Source organism: Thermobia domestica, chromosome 13 (genome assembly GCF_964235325.1).
Source record: "Thermobia domestica chromosome 13, izTheDome1.hap1.1, whole genome shotgun sequence".
In the NCBI taxonomy this organism is placed as follows: Eukaryota; Metazoa; Arthropoda; class Insecta; order Zygentoma; family Lepismatidae; genus Thermobia; species Thermobia domestica.
In genome coordinates, this window is record NC_137466.1 from 120984917 (window position 1) to 121004434 (window position 19518).

Here is a 19518-nt window from a genome sequence, read left to right on the forward strand (position 1 = left end):
TACAACACTAATGAAGAATTAGCTACATTCCGCATGCTGTCTTAATTTCATGTTCATACTTTTAGTAATAAGGAAACTTTTAAAAAGAGTACTTGAATATATCACAAATTATTATTTCTAAAGTAAATAGATTGCCCACGAGGCAAGACGAGACAGCGCTCTGCCAATAGAAAGAAATACACTTTTCAAGATGAGGTTGCCTTAAAGCAACCCTTTAAGCAATCCTTTCTTGTAAGCAACCCTAAACGTAAAAGGCTTATTAAAGTGTTTTGAAAAAACTTAGTTTCCATCATTTTTACATGAATGACATTACCAGTGCCACAAAGTACAGATTAAATTCGCATATAGAATATATTATATTATTTTCGAGGCCTATAGAAGAGAAGTTCTCGTTCCGGTTTATTAAAATATTCAAACTATTGTCTTTTAACTGATCTTGTACAATGGTTTGATACACTTCCTGTTGTACGAGGAAGAGTAGACCTATGTTATCTGCACATTCTGTACAATGATAAACGTATTCTGAACAAACCCAGTTCACATAAATACGAAGTCGAAAATGAACTATGTGAATACGTAAGGAATTTTTTGAAATTGCACTAGCAACTTCTAAACTCAGGACTGTTTTCAACATCTCTTTCTCTTCACAAGTGAAACGATTTTGTAGGTTGTCCGGGGTTAAATAGGCGACCGCCATCATTAACCCGAACAATCTCAAAAGTCAAGAACCCGAGAAATCTCAGATCGGAGATGTTTCAAAGAAAATTTATTTTCTCAGGTCTTTAAGGCTTAAAGAGAACAGAACATAGAACAAATGCAGATTAATACTAAAAAGTATTTATTAATAAAATGAAAATTAGCAATATATATATAAGCAATAAAACGCAATAACAACAACTGACAATGAACACTAGAAATTAAATAAAAACGATACGACAGCAAAAATTAAACTCAGATATAAGTTATCCTTTACAGTAGAGCCTTTATGGCAAAAATATGATTGGCAATATGTGTATACCAAGTGGCACCTGTTCTAGTCTTGAATCTAGAAATGTTGTAAGTCATGGCTCCGAGAAAATTTAAACTAATAGTTGAGCCATGACAAGATTAATGTGGTCCAGGGGAAAATGAAATTACAATTATAGCAAATATTTACCTCATATAATGTGACGTCCCACAAGGATCGAACCTCAGCTGCTGGTAGTTGGAGAGTGGCTCTCAGAAATTTATATATCTTTGCTTATATATTTTTCGGATAGACTGTTGGCCGGAAAATAGTCACATAATGTTAACTGACGTAAATAGTACGACTAGGCGGAATTTAGGTGATTCTTTTGACATGTTTAATCGTGATTGGTTATGAACTAGAATATCAGAATATATGTGAGATTTCATAGAGACGTCGGAAGAATATCTGTTTTCCGGATTTCATTATTTTATCGCCATTTTTTAAAATGTATTTTCCACTATCGGTGATGACCAAATTCCTGTGGTTGGTACAGCCACATTTTCCGTACAGTACTTTTCCCGTAGGAAACCACAACCATCAAAGTTTAGCTCTGTGGTTTATGCATTTCCAGGATAATATCTACCACCCTGTTATTCTTGGAGCGATGGAAAAAGTAGAATTTCATTTTTCAATTAAAATAATATTGAAATTTCAAGTCCAAAACTAATCAAAAGAAAACAAATCTTTGTTATAAGAAATATAATGATTCAGTTAATCTAAAATTACTTTTAAATTATCCCAATCAAAAATATCCCTTGCACACTCCCCCACTAGAAGAATTTGGAAGTCCGTTTTCAAACAGTGTGAGTTCGGAAGTATAGACATGCAAGTGATAATGTATAAATTGAATGGTATACCATTATTCCTTATTTAATTTGCTAATATTACTAACGTAGTAATTTTGCAAATTCTACTTTGATATATGGATATGTAAGTATTCATATTTAATGTAAATATTTTATATAATTTTACCAACCAAATTTGAAAGTTAGTTCGAATATAGTTTTTCGAAATTGTTAACGGTTATATTGCTTTGTTGGCTTATATATATATATATATATATATATATATATATATATATATATATATATATATATCCATCAACTTAAAACCAATCTTAGTTATTCAAATATTAAATATAATCTTACAATTCCCTAATCATATATTGATATTTACTGTATATCTTTCTTCGCTTAATATTATTAACTATAGTAAAACACCGCTAATCTGTTATCTCACGAATATATATATATATATATATATATATATATATATATAGAGAGAGAGAGAGAGAGAGAGAGAGAGAGAGAGAGAACCTTTTCCAGAGTTTTCCATTCCCTGTACAATTTATGGCCTGGATTCAATCCCATAACAGTAATTCACATTACAAGATGAGTAATTATTTGTTCAGGATAAGCTGGAATTTCAATTTAATCTTGAAGATATAAAATGGTAGCTTTGGGCGATGTACTCGTATCCACAACTTGTAATGAAAGCACTATAACGTATTGTACACACTTCAGACTCACCCAGTGTTACGAAAACTTGCTTTTCTGGAGCTGGATATATCATTATTTACTCATTCAAGTGCATTCGTTATCCAGTGGAATGGGAGAATGAAGAAAATTACACAATGTGAAAATTCCAAGAAGTACACTCCCACTCCCAAGTATTAACTCTTACCAAGTTTGAGGGGCTCGCGGTGGCTCAGTGGTAGAGCGTTTGCCTCTGGTCATAGAGTCCCTGGTTTGATCCCAGCTCTCGCCAAATGAACTTTGTGGTGGACAAACACCGTGTGTGGGAGTTTCCTCGGGTTCTCTCGTTTCCTCCTATTTTCCTCATTCTACCATTTCATTTTCTCATCACCGTCTCCTTTAGCCTAACCGACATAAGTGTGGAACTTAAAAATCAGATTTCATTTCATTTTTTCTTCCAAGTTTGAGAGAATATCCCTTTTCCCCAATGATCTAACATTAATTTGTACTAATTAAAACTTAGAACTTATGCTTTGAAAGACTTTTAAAATAATATAATATCGTTTCTATTTAAATTGCACTCAACTTGTGTCGTCACAAAAGCTAGACTTCTTACCTTGTTGAGGAAGTAAAAAATAAATAAATAAAGCTGCATAAATTTATGAAAGGTATCATAAATATTCCTGATTAAGAAAAGATTATGTAGGGTGATATTGAATTTTCATTGTTATGACTAGAGATGGATGTTCAGTGACTAAAAAATATTGAATATAGGTAATTATAACCCGAAAAATAGGCACTAAAGTTCTAAATAATGAACATAAATATTCAATGACGTATAAAAAAATGAAATTAAGCCATCCGTAGTGTCCAAATAATCCATAAAAGTAGCTGTCAACATTTTCTGAAGAAAGGTGCATGAAATTTTTCAACGTTTTATTATTCTACTGGGACATTCCATGGACTATTGATATTGGAAGAGCGTGGGAACAGAAATTATCTCTATAAAGAAAACAAATACCAAATTGTGTCTTCGAAGAGCACTTGATGCAGGCCTATATGGATTGTTTAAATCCTGTATGGATATATATAACTAAATACAACACACTAAGCAAGACTACGTGTAAAAACATTTAAAAACCAAATACGTAACAGTTTCAACACACAAACTGTGTCTTCATCAGGCTTCCACTCCTCAACTGTTATGTATTTGTGTTTTTATATACTTTTATCATATAGCCTTGCTCAGTGTGTTGTTGTGTGTAGTTTGACAATGTGGAAACAAGACCTGATCATTAACTCACAGAAAGAATAATCGACTGCATTTGGAAGAAAATTCCGTAGATTGCGGCCAGTGGTCCTGCTACGGTAGGAGAACTGGTAGTGGGGAGTTCCTTCGTGGCTAAGCGGTTAGCTTAAGCGCCTTTGATTTCGGAGACCCAAGTTCAATTTACGGTTGGAGTTCATGTGGTTTCGATTGCATGTTAAGCTGTAGGCCCACATCTCATATAGCCTCGCTACTGAAAGGGACGCTAAACTAAAAAATCAAATCGAGTTGCAGTGCAGATTTTATGTGCTGTATTACAGCCTTGTCAACCTACATGATGCATAAATACTCCTTGTCTTTTCGTACGTATGTCCCATACAAATTTTGTAAATGCTGCTACGTACTCAATTCTTTCCCCGCATGTTCATTTCCTGCCAGAAGGAAAATCTAGACCGTACACAAGAATGAGACTGTTAAGTGTTCATACACAATCAGATATATATCTTTTTCAAAGTACTTAACCATGATTTTCTGTATCCTTCACATACCGATGGATGATTTCTGTCGATTTTCGGTTGCATCTAATCCTGTCTAAGCAACAAAGGTTTACGTAGCCTGGTAGAGACAATTTTCTGTATGATGTAGAATGATGCTACATTTCGCCTTTCTGAATTTTCTAGAATAAAAATCAACTTTATTTCTCTCACTCAAGAAACTGCTTATTAATTCCAGATTTACTTCTTTACAATGTTTTCTGAATACAGAATGAATTTTCACACTACACTACTAGGAGTTTTGAAAATTTTCTGGTATCAAACTTGGTCTATTTCCTATAAAAATATGTTTGTGAAGCGAAAATAACATTTCAAAAAACAATATATATTGAATGGAGAATATTTGTATAATGGCACAATAAGTTCAGAACATTCATCTGGCAAATAGTTTACTGATCTCACACATGACTGGTTGACTGATGAGATCTTTACTAACCCTGGATTTGAACTGAGCACCTTATCCAACATCACTTTAATCTTTTTCAGTCTCGCTTGGGGCAGAGGCATGCACCTTCAATTTTCAAACACTGAATTGTTCAGTTGTACATGAATAAAACATTAATCTTGATAAACAATACAGTAATCTAATGATAGAAGTGAATATTCCAGAGGGTAGAAAAAAATATATATACGCATTTTTGAAAAATCTGGTTCCCATTGATGACACATGTTATAACTTAATGAATCTTCTCTCAATGTAATGAAGTTTGCATAAATAATGAATTAGCAAGTTGAAGGTAAAGTTTGAGTACTGTCACAAAAATATCTTTTACAACAACAGGTGTGAAGTACAAAAATTAAATTTTGAGATCAGTGTTTCAAATGACTTGCAAAAATTACCAATTTTCACCGAATATTGAAAACAAAATCTACTATCCTGTACTTTAGTGAAATTTAGATTTCTTGAAATATAATTTGTTTTTATTAGTTTACTTTTCTGTTTATTTGAATCAAATCTTGAAGTTAAATTTTAGTTAGTCCGTACTAACTAGAGCCCTGAAATATACAGATACGTAAACGCGATGGTAATACGATATTACAAAGTTGTCACACAAATTTTGTTTTAGCTTTTCGTTTTATTTAAAATTGTTCCTCAACTCAGTAAAGTAAAACGAACGCCCGAGAGATATACTAACCCGCTGTATAATGGAGCTTTGTTGGGTTGCATAACAAGTAGATGTGATGGTTTTTTTAGCTCCCAGACAGGCATTGCATTTGGGAGCCTACTGGTATAATGTATAGTTAACACTCTCATACCAAGGGGGGCGGGTCTCAGGGACTGACCCCACTGCATATTTCCCTGAATTTCTCCTCTATCTTTTAAAATATCAATATCAAATTTTCTGACATTTAAGATTGGTACTTTGTCCTTCAAAATGTAATGGAATACCTATTTTTGCATAACTGGTTAGATCTATGTTGTCATAAGCTAGAGTACAGTAAAAAACGAGAATTTACATGTCGTTACAAATAACACAAAAGCACAAAAATATTCGTACTATAGAAACTATAGTACTAATATAGTACTATTATAGTACTATGTTGTTACTAGCGCTAGTAATGGTAGTAGTACTACTAATTTAGTACTATTATACTATAAAGATAATACAATAAAATACATAGACATATTCTATATTTTATGAGGTAAATATTTCAAACAACAATATCAATTAGTTTTACTGCTATTTTGAAGGTAGAACCCAAGTAATAATTATAAGGGGGAAATACATTATATAACTGGCAACAGTACTTTTCATGAAAAAGTGAATAGTCTATGGCTTGCCTTTCAGTTGGAATGAAAGCCAATGCGAAAAGACAAAAAAAAAAAAAAAGTTTGAAGAAATTGAAGATGAACTCATAAATTCTGATTTCGATGGTGATTATGTTTTTGATAGTTCTGATAGTGGCGAAGATGACTGTATTGTTGCAAAGAGAGAAGGCGAAAGCAGGGAATCGGAAGAATGGAAGAAGTTACTGAACAGTTACGAAGACGCCCACGTCTAGATATAAAAGTAAACTAGCAGCGTTCACCCCGCTTCGCTGCGGTCACCCCGGAACGCAATAAACTTTGTTACTTAGATAATTTTTACTTTTTCGCTTTCAAGTGATATGATAAAAACCATAGAAGATTGCACTAATGTTAACATTATATCGCCTGTCATTTATGTTAACCCGCCCCGCTTCGCTGCGGTCACCCCAACCCGCCCCGCTTCGCTGCGGTCATCCCGGAACGCAATAAACTTTGTTACTTAGATAATTTTTACTTTTTCGCTTTCAAGTGATTTATAGCGCCTGTCAGTTATGTTAACCCGCCGAGTCACAGGGTCATGCGGGTTGCATATAAATACGTTTATTTTTATACCTATGATGAACTAATAACAAAGGATTTGTACGTATGGACACCTGAATGGTCAATTATCTCAAGACACTGATAATTGAAAATTAAAGTGATATGATAAAAAACATCTAGGGTCCACATCCTAACAACCCCCCAAAAATGAAAGAAATCGGTTCAGCCGTATTAGCGTGATGAGCGGACAAAGGATTTTTTGTACGTATTGACACCTGATTGGTCAATTATCTCAAGACACTGGTAATTGAAAATTAAAGTGATATGATAAAAACCATCTAGGGTCCAAATCCTAACAACCCCCCAAAAATGAAAGAAATCGGTTCAGCCGTATTAGCGTGATGAGCGGACAAAGGATTTTGTGCGTTCTCTTTTATATATATAGATCAAGTTTCTGCTGATATGAAAGCTGCGTCCGGTATGATTTGGAAATCTCAACCTCTCAAAACTAAAAGACAACCTTAATCAGAAAATATTATGAGGACTCAACCTGGTGTTAGAAGAGGAGTTCATTCTGACAGCCCGGCAGAAACTTTTCAGTTGTACTTTAATGATAATGTTGTTGATTGCATACTAAAATAGGCGAATCAAAAGCTGTGCATATTCAAGAAATCAGCTAAGGACATATTTATTCTAACTTCCAGAGACTTTACAAGGGAGGACATATTTGCACTTATAGGAATTCTCTTGAATTGTGGTGTATATCGGCAGACTAAAGACAGTATTCGAGATCTTTTGAGTATGGCCAATTTTCTCTTGTACAGAGCCTCGTTATCGGAACACAGATTGCGGTTACTATTTTTTTTTTTTTTTTTTTTTTAATGTTTGCTGTTTGACGATGTAACCACCTGTGAAGCTCGCAAGAAGGAAGATAAATTGGCCCCAATTAGAGAGTTATGGAATATGGTGGTTAGCAAGTTTCCCAAATATTATCACCCTCACGACTCAGTTACTGTCGATGAAGAACTAGTACCTTGTCGAGGCCGTTGTCCCTTCAAAGTTTATATTCCTACTAAACCTGGAAAATATGGCATCGAAATCAATTTGATCTGTGATTCTAATACCAGGTATTGTCTTGCTGGGGAACCTTATGCAGGAAAGATAAAAACTGTGGGAAGTGGGTACAATAGTGGTCCAGAAATAGTGAAAAGATTAGTAGAAAAAGGTCAGTTAGAGATGTCTGGTAGGAACATTACTATGAATAGAAAATATACATATATTCCGCTTGCTTCTGAATTGCTGGAAAACAAAATTACAGTAGTTGGCACCATTAGAAGTAACAAGAAAGACTTATTATTAGAAATTCGTCCACTGCACTAAAAGGTGCATTACCTGGGACTGTCAGGTTTGATTTTTCCGACAAATTATAAAGTTGTTAGTTATATACCTAAAAAAAAGGGAAGGTTGTTACAGTTCTCTCTACTCAGCACTATGAGATGAAATTATCTTATAATAAGCCCGAAATAATCCATTATTACAATTCAACGAAACCTGGTGTAGACGCACTTGATCAATGTGTGAAATTCTAAACTTGCCGAAGAGGAACACGTCGATGGCCTATAGTTATTTTTTGTAACCTAATTGACATATTAGCTTACAACTCTTACATAGTCTTTCGAGAAACTAACGAAGAATTTGCTCAAGTACATTCACGGAAAACATCAGGTAGAAAATATTTGCTCAAAGAACTTGCACGTCAGTTATGTAGGTTCAACATTGAAAATCCCGTAACCAGGGGTACTGTGCTTACAGAGCCACGTGGGAAAGTAACTCGGTTAAGTTGTCAAAAGTTGCCATCCAAAGGTCTTGCTATCTGTGTACTAATGAAAAGGGCAGAAAATACATGAAGGCATGCACAGAATATAACAATACATATGTATTTCCCACACAGCACCTGAGGAGAAAGTTACAAAAAGTGTCTGTGCTGTTTGCTTGAGGTAATTCAATTCCCATTTGGAAGCAAAGGTATTTCTAAATTTTGGTTATGTAATTCAGTTTTGAAATTATTAAAATATGCCAAAAGAAAGATATTTTTTATGTAATGTAATGCAAATAGCTATACGATATATTTCCTCCATACGCTTATAAATAAAACAACAATAATACAAGAGTTATGATTTATCATCAAAAATAATTGGTATTATTGTTTGAAAAATTTACCTCAAACCTAACCTAATCTAACTTCATAAAATATAGAACATATGAATTCTAATAAAAGGTAAGAAAATTACCTTCAATAAAACAAAAATTTCATTCATTCATTCATTCGTCACTGAAAAAGGCTAAAATAAAATGTTCCTTGAAATATATAAGATTGAAAAACATTGAAAATTAAATGCATTTAGATATGGGATTTCATTCATTCATTCATTCATTCATAGAATTATAGAAACTAATTAAATAAATATATCAATAATATCATTATCATATTTGACAATAGTATCCAGAAAATAAAACATTTGCCCTGGGGCCACTCACTGACCCCCATTGGTGTTTATGGGGTACATAAATAGCATTGGTATGCGAGTGTTATTGTATTGTACTTTATTTCTCAGTAACTAATGAGATCTGAACGAAATTTAGTGGGAAAATGTCCTGTCAACAGAGACTCTGTTCCACAATTTTGCACAGGGGGAGCTTCTGAGTTTGGTTCACCAACTGTGTTCTACTTATTTAAAATATGCAAATATATTGAAATCATGTAGTATTTTCAAGTTTAACAAGTAAAGCATCGATTACTGGATATTGAGTAAAGACTGAAAATAGATAATAACAAAAAGTACATCTTTTCAAAATAAAATGCATTAGAAAGAAGAAAATACTTTCTATGCGGAATAAAATGAAGAAATGGAGCTAACAGTAAAAATATTGAGACATCTTCTTAAGGATGAGGCTTTATAGGTGTTAAAAAAGTGGTTCACTATAATGCTGTGTACATTATAATTAATGAGTTTCATACTCATGCAATGCGATGTGCTTATCACATGTCCATGCAGCAGTTTATGTGAACATTAAATAACACCAAACGCTTTTCGTAGCATATTAGGTGAACATAAAACTATGCCGAATGCTTTTTCATCTTGTAACCATTTCTTCATTTTCCTTTACCTGAAAAAGTGTTGTTTTTCTTGTTAGTGCATTTTCTTATAGCATTGTTTCTAAAAAAAAAACATTTCGCACTTTTGTTTGCCTTCCTTACCGTTACAGGTTCTTTTAACATAAAATGTTTAAAGAACGACACATCATCGGGGAATGTTATTTTGAAGTTTACCGCTCCTTTAAAGCAGGCTATATGACACGCAATGTTACTCAGGTTTTCATTCGAAATAAAATCTTTCAGTTTTAAGTCCCATGCATATGCCGGCTAAAGGAAACGGTGATGATGAGAAATGAATGAAATTGTGGAATGAAAAATGGGAGAACCCCGAGAAAACTCACGCACACGGTGTTTGTCCCCCACAAAGTTCACTTGGCGAGAGCTGGGATCGAACCAGGAACCCCAAGCACCAGATATCAAGTGTTCATTCAAGGTTAAATCTCTTGTCAGTAATGAGTCAAACCCACGTGCACACTAAAAGCTGTGCCACGTGTACATTGCTCATTTTGTGGTGATAGGAACACACGAAGCAAAATTGAATCCAGATAGATGTAATGGTTAGCGCCCTCGCCTTTTATGCAAGGAACCTCGGATTCGAATCTCGGTGGGAGAATCTTGAAAACTTTGAAGTTCTGTAGTTCGAATTTCACCTTAAATCGTAGGTCTACGTCTCATATACCCTAGGTGCTGATATGGAAAGTTAAACTTCAATAAACAAATAAGCGAACGAACGAAACGACACTATGACCCATATGAAGTAAGTGGTTAAACATATAGGGCTAACTGATTTATTATTACCCAAGCTCAACTTGTCGGCATGAAGGACAAGTACTTTAATTTCCTTTAACAAAATTAGCGGAATTATATAGGAAACAATTTCTTTAAAAAGAGGTAAAATGAAACAAATCAATTGACTCAACTGAAGTTAGTGTATTTTTTAGTGAAAATAAATTTATACATGTAATAAATCTGTCATAATAATGAAGCTATCAACAGATATTTTGTTATTCTTCGTATTGTTTTGGTCTTCCTCAATAAACTGATCCTGTACAGTACTCATTTTTAACAATAGTGAATAAATTGAGTAACAATTAGATTATCGATGAAAGGGTCAAAAGATTAAGAAAGATTGGAGAAAGTTGTCTTATTTAATTGATTTGTAACTTGTAAACAAATTGTATTACATTGGAACTTATTTTTACACCATTGTTTTGAGCAAGAGAGTTATGTCACATTAGAATACTTAGCAGCGTACCCGAAATTAGCTGATAAAATAAATATTAACATGAGACGTGTCTACTATGATATTAAATGGATTTTCTTGGAATTGCTTGGCAGATAAATAATTAATAAATAGAAATTGGATGATTGAAATAGATTTAATAGTAAAAACTGAAACTTTAGGATCTATGGTTATTTAGTAGTGCACAATTGCTTCCAGAAATTAAACAGAAGCTTCAGAATTAATTAAGATAAAAGGTTTCATAATGACGTGATAAATTTACTAGTGTTGCATGTTTCTATATAAAATTCTTTCTCACGATCTCTCTAAACAATTATGAGATTTCATGATTACGACTATCGCGCTAGGAAAGTTGCAGCATTTAGAGATTCTCGGACATTTTCTATAACATTCTCATTAATAATATTGCATGACAAATTACCCTGTAACGTTAATTACGCAAGAAAACCTTCCTACTAATGTTAGTGACGTACTTTTGATATTTTCGTAGATAGGAATTATTTATTGTGTAACTTGATTGACAAACTTTAAATTCAATTACCGGTATTTATCATCCTTGTAGCTACACGATTAGCACACTCTTCTTGGAGGCGGGAGACTAGGGTTCGATTCCTAATGGTATCTTATACGGTTCGGATCCCATCTAAAATTGTTGGTCCACGTCCCATATAGCACCGGTGCTGTTAAGAGATATTGAATTCCAAATTATCCAATTATAAAATTTTACAGAATGTTCTATATATGGTACTAGCATTTTTAATACTAACAATACCTAAATTTTTAAGTTTATCGAAGCATTTATATTTCCAGAATAAAAAAGAATAAGTAGTCACAATAATCACCACATGAAAAAAAAATGGTTTAGTTTTTGGTAACCAAATTCCTCTCCAAGTTAAATTTGACCAAGCCTATGCTTAAATATAGCATTTACCTCAAATTAAATAAAGGATACTTTAAAATCAGCTAATATATGAAAATAGAAAATATTTAAGTCTTTAGGTTTGCCGAGTAGAAAGTCATATAACTTCATTTTAGGGTTGTATTCCACGGACATATTAATATTTTGTATCCTGAGCATTATACTAACCTACAAATCTCAACAGCAGTGCGGATATTCTATCAAGCAAGGATGATATCCATAATTTAAACCAAACCGCTTGGTCTAACGGCTGGATTTGTGGGCCTAAGCCTCTTCACGCCATCTGTTGGCGAATGTTGGAACTACATCCATCCTAGCGACGAATGCGTTGTCAGCACGCCGCGTCGCGCTATCGCTAAACGGCGTATAGGGAGCTTTCTAGACCTAGTGGCCATCACGTCTTTTATTCATGTGACTCCCCAGTTTGCCTCACGACGCCGGGTGGACGCCGAAAATTGGGAAAACACTGAACGGGACTAGGGTGTCCTCGTGATACTCATAATTACTCCCTACAAATACATGGGAAACATATTTTTGATTGCCCATATCTTGGGATCAACTATAGAGCTGCCAAAATGTCTTGAGCCGTGGCAAAAATGCGAACTAAAGCTCACATCCTCGACACACCCACGCGTTGAGCCAATAAGGGTTCAGCTGTCGCTAAGCGAAAGATCCTTAGCAAAGAGGAGTGGAATTCCTTCAGCCGATAGCAGCGCCTGGAACGGAAGACTAGGTGTCAAGTCAATGTGGTATATCTATATATGGATCACCTCCTTCAACGAACCGATTCCTAACTTCTGATCCTGGGCAGAATTGATGGTTAACAAGTAAGTTACCTCTTGGATATTCAATATTCAAGAAATAATATCCGTAAGGTAACTTACTTGCAAGATATAAATCAATGTAGAAAGTAAGTTAGTAATAGATCAATGGTGAGAAATTTGAAATACTAATAGGAACAAATTATTTTTTCTTATAGACTCTATGATAGTTTGTGTATTTATCTACGGTTCCATATTCAAGTCCCGGGCTTTTCTTGGTTAGTAGTATTGAAATCTAACATTCCTTTTCAGCACTGAAGCTGCATGTGACATGAACATACAGCTTACGATGAGATCCAAACTATATGAGCTCCAACTAGCAATCGAGCCCTGAACTCCCGTTCGAAAGACATGCATGCTAATAACATACCCATGGGAGAGCTCTTTGAGAGACATAATCACTGTGAAATTAAAATACCGCTAATATTACAGTAATTATGTGACATCTTCAAATAGATAAAAGATAATCAAAATGTGGAACAAAAGTGCGCTAGACAAAATCATTTTGCATGAGGTACTGTTATCACGAGTCACATAGTAACTTTTTGTTTATGCCGATTTTCTAAATGGCTGGAAATTGAAAGTAGATAAGCGAGTCGTGAAAACGGTAATATTACCTAGCAAGCTCTTAGTCCACTTTTCGATTATCTTTTATCTATTTGAAGATATAATATAATTACTGTAAAATTAGCGGTATTTTATTTTCGCCGTGATGGGGCCTCTTAAGTCCTGCTGTGGTTTGGAAGCTACATAAATAATAAGCCGTACCCTTGATAATCTTGGTATTTCGTAAGAAAGTAGTCAAAACAATCTTCCATCATTGAAACTATTATCTAAAGTACTAAAAGGAAAACTTATTAAAAAACATAATCTTGGCTGTTGTCCCTCTGAATGAATATGGAAGTTGGTCGGCAATTCAGTAAGAGAATTACAGACTGGAAAATTTCGAAATAAAACTTTTTGAGGAATTTGCTCAAACTGAATGAATGCACAAGTATATAGGAAAAGGCCCAATTGGACAATATGTATATTATACATTGTATAATCATGAAATATAATGGGAATATTATTAGATCAAGAAGTCCAAGATGAGTGGGACACGTTGCTCCATGTTAAATGTGCGCTGGTTTTAGAGAGCCTTATATGAAAATTGAAGAAAAATGCAAAAAATTGGTATTATTAAGGTAGGTAATGCGTGTTCCATTTTATGCAACAACAGAGCTTCATATGAGGTCTCTAGAATATCAAGAATTCCGCGACTACAGACGTACATAAGGCTTGTGTTGCTTTATTCGAAATGAAATTTCACTGCATCTGCAATGTATGAACCAATAACACTCCCCGTGATTGAAGAAGAAGAAGTCTGCAATATATTAACACAAAAAGTAAAATATACATGGCGCATGCATCATTGCTGTTGCAAGATACCTTATATTTCTGAATGGAAATACGGTATATACTAAATAGTTTTATAATTTATTATTGGTCCAAAGATTTTTTTTCATACGATTAGAGATGTATGTAGTTATTATGCCTCTATTTTCTCGCCTTTTCATTTATAGATTTAAAAAAATGTAAAAATTACATCTGCATAGAAGGAGTATACTGAAAGTAACCGTTGCCTTTGGCAGGATAAATTTTTAAAAAATGAAATGAAATTTTTGAGTTTTACGTCCCACGATTATGCCGGCTAGGCTAAAGGAGACGGTGATGATGAGTAATAAATGAAATGGTGGAATGAAGAAAGTGGGAGGAAACGGGAGAACCTCGAGAAAACCCACGCACACGGAGAAATTTTTAAATCTGAAATGGAACGAGAAACATGTCAAATCTCGTTTTGTGGGCAACAGTAATTTCTGACAGTAAACCTTTTCATGTATTTTTATAGTGAGTTTATTTATTTATTTATTTATTTATTTATTGTCGTTTTGAACATTTCCTAAAATTAAATTCTTTATATTCATTATTGGTTTGTGATATTCAGGTTTTCCTGTCTATTAATATAATGATTTTCTCTTTAATAAAGTAAGGAAGTGTTCTTTCTACATGAATTTAATTTTTAATGAAACGCTTTTGGTTAATATTGATTAATTATATGCTTTTTCCTTGTGGTACATTACATACCCCCGTAAGAGGAAGAGGTTTTATTACTATCTTTGTACTTCACATATACCCCCCCAAAATCTGTATTTATAAAAATACGTTGTATTCGTTTCTACGTTACAAATTATATTTCTTTGCTTAACGAATGTCCCTTTGGTTTAGTTAAAACTTTTGTTCTTATGAATTATTGTTAAATATTATAAATAACATATAACTTTTATTTTATATAAGTTATTATTAAATACTATGAACTACAGTGGTACCTGAATTAGAACTTGATTCATTCGTAGATCGAAATGTTCGCAAACCTAAACCCTTTTTACCATTGAAATTTAATCCAGTTCCAATTCGTTCACTCCAGAAATATTTGCAATATTTGTAATGCAAAAGAAAAAACGTATTATTAAAAAAACACAACGAAACAACGTTTACAGCGCGCAAACCAAGTGTAACTGTTACTGTTTGCGAACCAAAAACATAGAGTCAAAATCATGTGTACATTCGTGTACCGAGGTATTTTTCGCGGTGCGAATCAAAAATTTGTTTCGAATTATGTTCGTGGGTCGATTTGTTCATGACTAGAGACGTTTGTGACCCGAGGTACCACTATATATGTGGCTTCATTGTTATAAGAGTATTGTCAAATATCAACTACTTATACCTTTGTTTGATTAGAATTATTAAATATTGCCATGTGTATATATAGAGTCTTGTTTCTATGAGTTATTCTTTAATGTTATGAACTACGAATATAACAAGCTTTGCTTTTATAAGAATTATTGTCAAATTGTAAACTATATGTAACTTCGTCTTTAGAAGTGCTGTAATTGAATAAAACAATATATAAGAAGTGGCTGTTGAATGTTGCAAGAAAAAATTTTAGGTTTTATAAGACTTATTATTTATTATTGTAAGAAAAACGTTTTAATTGTAGATTTGTAGATTGTCTAATGTAAAAAATGACTTAAATAATGTAGAAAAGAGCTTGAATCATAGATAGTTTAAATCAATATGAGTTGTTGTATCTTACACGAGAGAGTGAAACAATATTGTAATTAGAGGCTATTCGAAGGTTTTTTTTTCAACTGAATCCTTCAAATTATCATTAAATAACAGGAACAGTATATAGAAGATATATAGTTATGTAAATGAGGATGTAAATTTAGTTTTCAACTCCTAGTGTTCTTTTTAAGAGTCTTCACCACAGCGAAATTAAACTACCACTAATTTTAGATTTTTTCTGTAATATCTTCAAAACAAATAAAAAATATTCGGAAAGTAGATAAGTAATGAACTAGACAATACGATTTTGCATGTGATACCTTTACCACAGTTCATCTATCTGCTTTTAGTATGCCACTATTTACAGAACAAGCAAAAAATGCTAAATCTATCTACAGTTTCAATTCGAGAGCAGATGGATGAGTTGTGATAACGGTATCACATGCAAAATCGTATTGTTTAGTTCACTGCGTTTCAGCTTTCCGAATATTTTTATTTGTTTTGAAGATATTACAGAAAAAAACTCTAAAATTAGCGGTAGTTTAACTTCGCCGTAGTGAAGACCCTTAAAAGGAAATCTCATTATATTTGTTACAGATTTAACATTAAGAAGAAAGCATTCTATTTCTCATTTAAAAAGGAAAGTCAGTAAGTCACTTTCACAAGCATTCCGTGTGTTTCTTTAAAATTAAAGATCGAATTTGGATCAGAAATTCTCGGAATGGATGACAAATTTATTTTCAAATTTTATACACTGCATTCGCTAATCCGGTAATTTCTTGCACAAAGGGATACCGAATAAGAGAAGATGAAGGGTTACTGGAAAAGTTTACGTTTTTCGTAACCTATGTTGTACTCAGCAGCAATGGTTTTCTGAGAAGATTCTGTTTGGTTGAGAATATAAACTTGTCTGAGATCCAACTTTTTGGTCAAGAAACTAACGAGCATACTACTACTGAAAAGCTTGGTAAATCTGCTACTGCGACTTATGAAAAGTTACAAAGGACTTAGGAGAACGTTTTTTACCCAGGGTACAAGTATTCAGATAACATTAGTCCTTTTAGAAGGCCGAGAACAAATGAAAGACCAACCTCGTGCGAGAAGCAGTTCAATCAAGAAACGGATGATAATATGGAAAGAGTAGGTCAAATTGTCCAAAAAATGAAACGAAATATTTACGTTTTATGTCCCACGGATATGGCAGCGAGGCGAAAGGAGACGGTGATGATGAGAAATGAACGAAAAAAGTGGGAGGAAACGGGAGAGCACAGGGAAAACTGATGCACACGGTTTCTTATGCACGAAAACTTATTCACTACCACAAAGTACACTTGGCGCAAGCTGAGCAAATTGTCGATTGACGGTGAGAATGATCGGTAGTGAATTAAATCTGAACGTGTTTATCGACCATCAAATGTTTAAGGCAGGATTTGGACATGAGAAAACTGTGCGACCAGGCATTGCACACACTTGAATGTGAACGCACAATGTCACACGACAATCTCCGTAATTGATTTTTAGACAGAAAAGAGCATCGGTTCCTTAGTCTCCCTATTCGCCAGATCTCAGTCCCTGTGATTTCTCTTTATTCCTTGCTGAAAAACCACTTGAAAGGAAGCCATTTTGCTACTTTGGATAATATCCAGAAGAGCGTAACCGATGAGCTGAAAGCTATTCTAGCAGAAGTCTTCCAGCACTTCCAGTACGAACAATGGAAACAAAGCTTCCATTGTTGTGTAGCTGCTCAAGGGGACTATTTTGAAGGGAATAATCTAGATTTGTAAAAATAATAAAACTTTAAAACTCATCGTTAATTTAAAAAAAAAAAAAATCAGTCTCATTACCTTTCTAACATATCTCGTATGTGATAGAATTTTCATTGTTTCACTGGATTCAGAGTTCCCAAATTAGTCCATAAAAAGCTTCAATTAGAAATTTGTCCAAGCATAGGTACTATTTTACTAGTAGCATGGTCGTTATTTCTTTAGTGTTTCGTGCTTCTTTTTAGGTGCAATGATTAAATTCATCAATTCTTGACAATTTTTCTTTATGTTTCAAAATCTCAACTATGAACTTAAAATTTCACACATTGTTGGCGTCATAAAAGAAAGGAAAAGAAAGTCAAAGAAATGAACAAGAAGACATTTTTGACTGCCATATTACGGTAGACGGGATTTTTTTAAAAAAAGGTATGTGTTAAAAGCATTATTTAGCCCAACAAAGTTATAGAGACAAACTTTATAAGAATTATGTTTGCGATAGCCTATGTCTTAAATCTTATATTTCCTCCGAAAAAAATGCAGGAAAAACGAAAGATTTTCGTTCATGCTTCTTTACGAAATGAAGTAGACTATATCTCTGTTCTATTCCGAAAATGAAAACAAGCGTTCATTTTTTACTTCTTTCTTTGTAGCCGATTGCTAAAAGATATCACACACGCATACTAATCCCGCAATATTTTTAACTGTCATAAGTTTTCACCTTATATGGCAAGTGAAATATTTTTTATTCATTTGGAAGATACTTTCTATTATTATTATTTTAACTTAGTAACACAAAACTAAAAGACAAATTCATAAAAAAAGGCAGGCAAATTATGTAGAAAAAAGTTTGCGGAAGAGTGTTCACGCCCCCCATGATTAACAAATCAATTCCGGAAAACTTAGGAGCTTTCAGCCCTACGCCGCTAGGACTAATCTTTTGGATTCGAAAGTAAGATTTACATCTTTATAATTGTCCATAAATTGCGATTTGTTTTATTCTCCCTACATGCTATCCATCAAATTCACATAGTCAATTCCTTTTCCAAGAATGTCCAGTTTATTTTCCCTCTTTCAAACTAGCTGCAGTATTGTTCTTCTTTCCTAACTTCCCTCAAAAGTTTTTTCCTTCTCTCTAGCTACTTTTTTCTTCTTATTCTTCTGCATATGCAGATTACTAACACATGACTAAATAAGTGATAAAATAAATTGGGAGAAACACATTCCTTCAAGTATCTACAAAACATTCAATTTTTTTTAAAGAGAATAATATATGTAATAATACTACTTACCTTTACTTTGTTTCCGTTGCAATTGCTGTCTTACGACGTTGAGATGTGTATGCTACTAATATTGTCTATCTTGTCAAAAGTTAAGTCTTAACTGAAGACACGTTCGTATAAATGTTGTATATATGTGATTTGTGTGATGTCAAATAATAGAAAATTTAAAAATGATTTTTTTTTTTTTAACGAAGGTGTTCTCTGCTATGTTTCTCTCTGTATTGTATTTCTCCCGTCCTTCCTTCGATTTTGATCACAGTTCAATAAGTGGCTGCGTCCATGTGAAGACAAAAGTTTTTCCTGGACTCGTGACTTTTAAAGCTGGAAGAGAGAGAGGGGAAGAGAAATCACTTGAATGTCTTTTTTAAAAATGTTTTTCCTACCTTCCCCTCGGTCCTCTTGTAATACCCTGGACAAATGTCCTTTTCTTGGACCCTCCCACTCCTCTGTAAATCGCGCAACCAGCACCACGAAAAAAAAAATCCCCTCCTCTAAAGCATGTCAAAAAAAACTAAAAAAGAATTCGCGAATCTTCAATGTGTTTCTGATTTTCTTTTTTTCTTTTTTTTTTTTTTTAATGTCTTTCTCCAGCCTGTTGCGCGTGTTTCCAGTACTGCCACTACAATACGCTCCGC

At 33.6% G+C, this 19518-nt stretch overlaps 1 protein-coding gene across 1 annotated transcript in view; it reads right to left on the minus strand.

The window, feature by feature from the left end:
• Hdc (histidine decarboxylase) overlaps nt 1–19130 on the minus strand; it is a 180336-nt gene extending 161206 nt beyond the window's left edge. Inside the window, exon 1 of the mRNA XM_081736343.1 lies at nt 18893–19130. The gene's annotated coding sequence lies outside the window, so the exon portion shown is untranslated. The remainder of the gene's footprint in view (nt 1–18892) is intronic.
• Nucleotides 19131–19518: the final 388 nt, after the last annotated feature.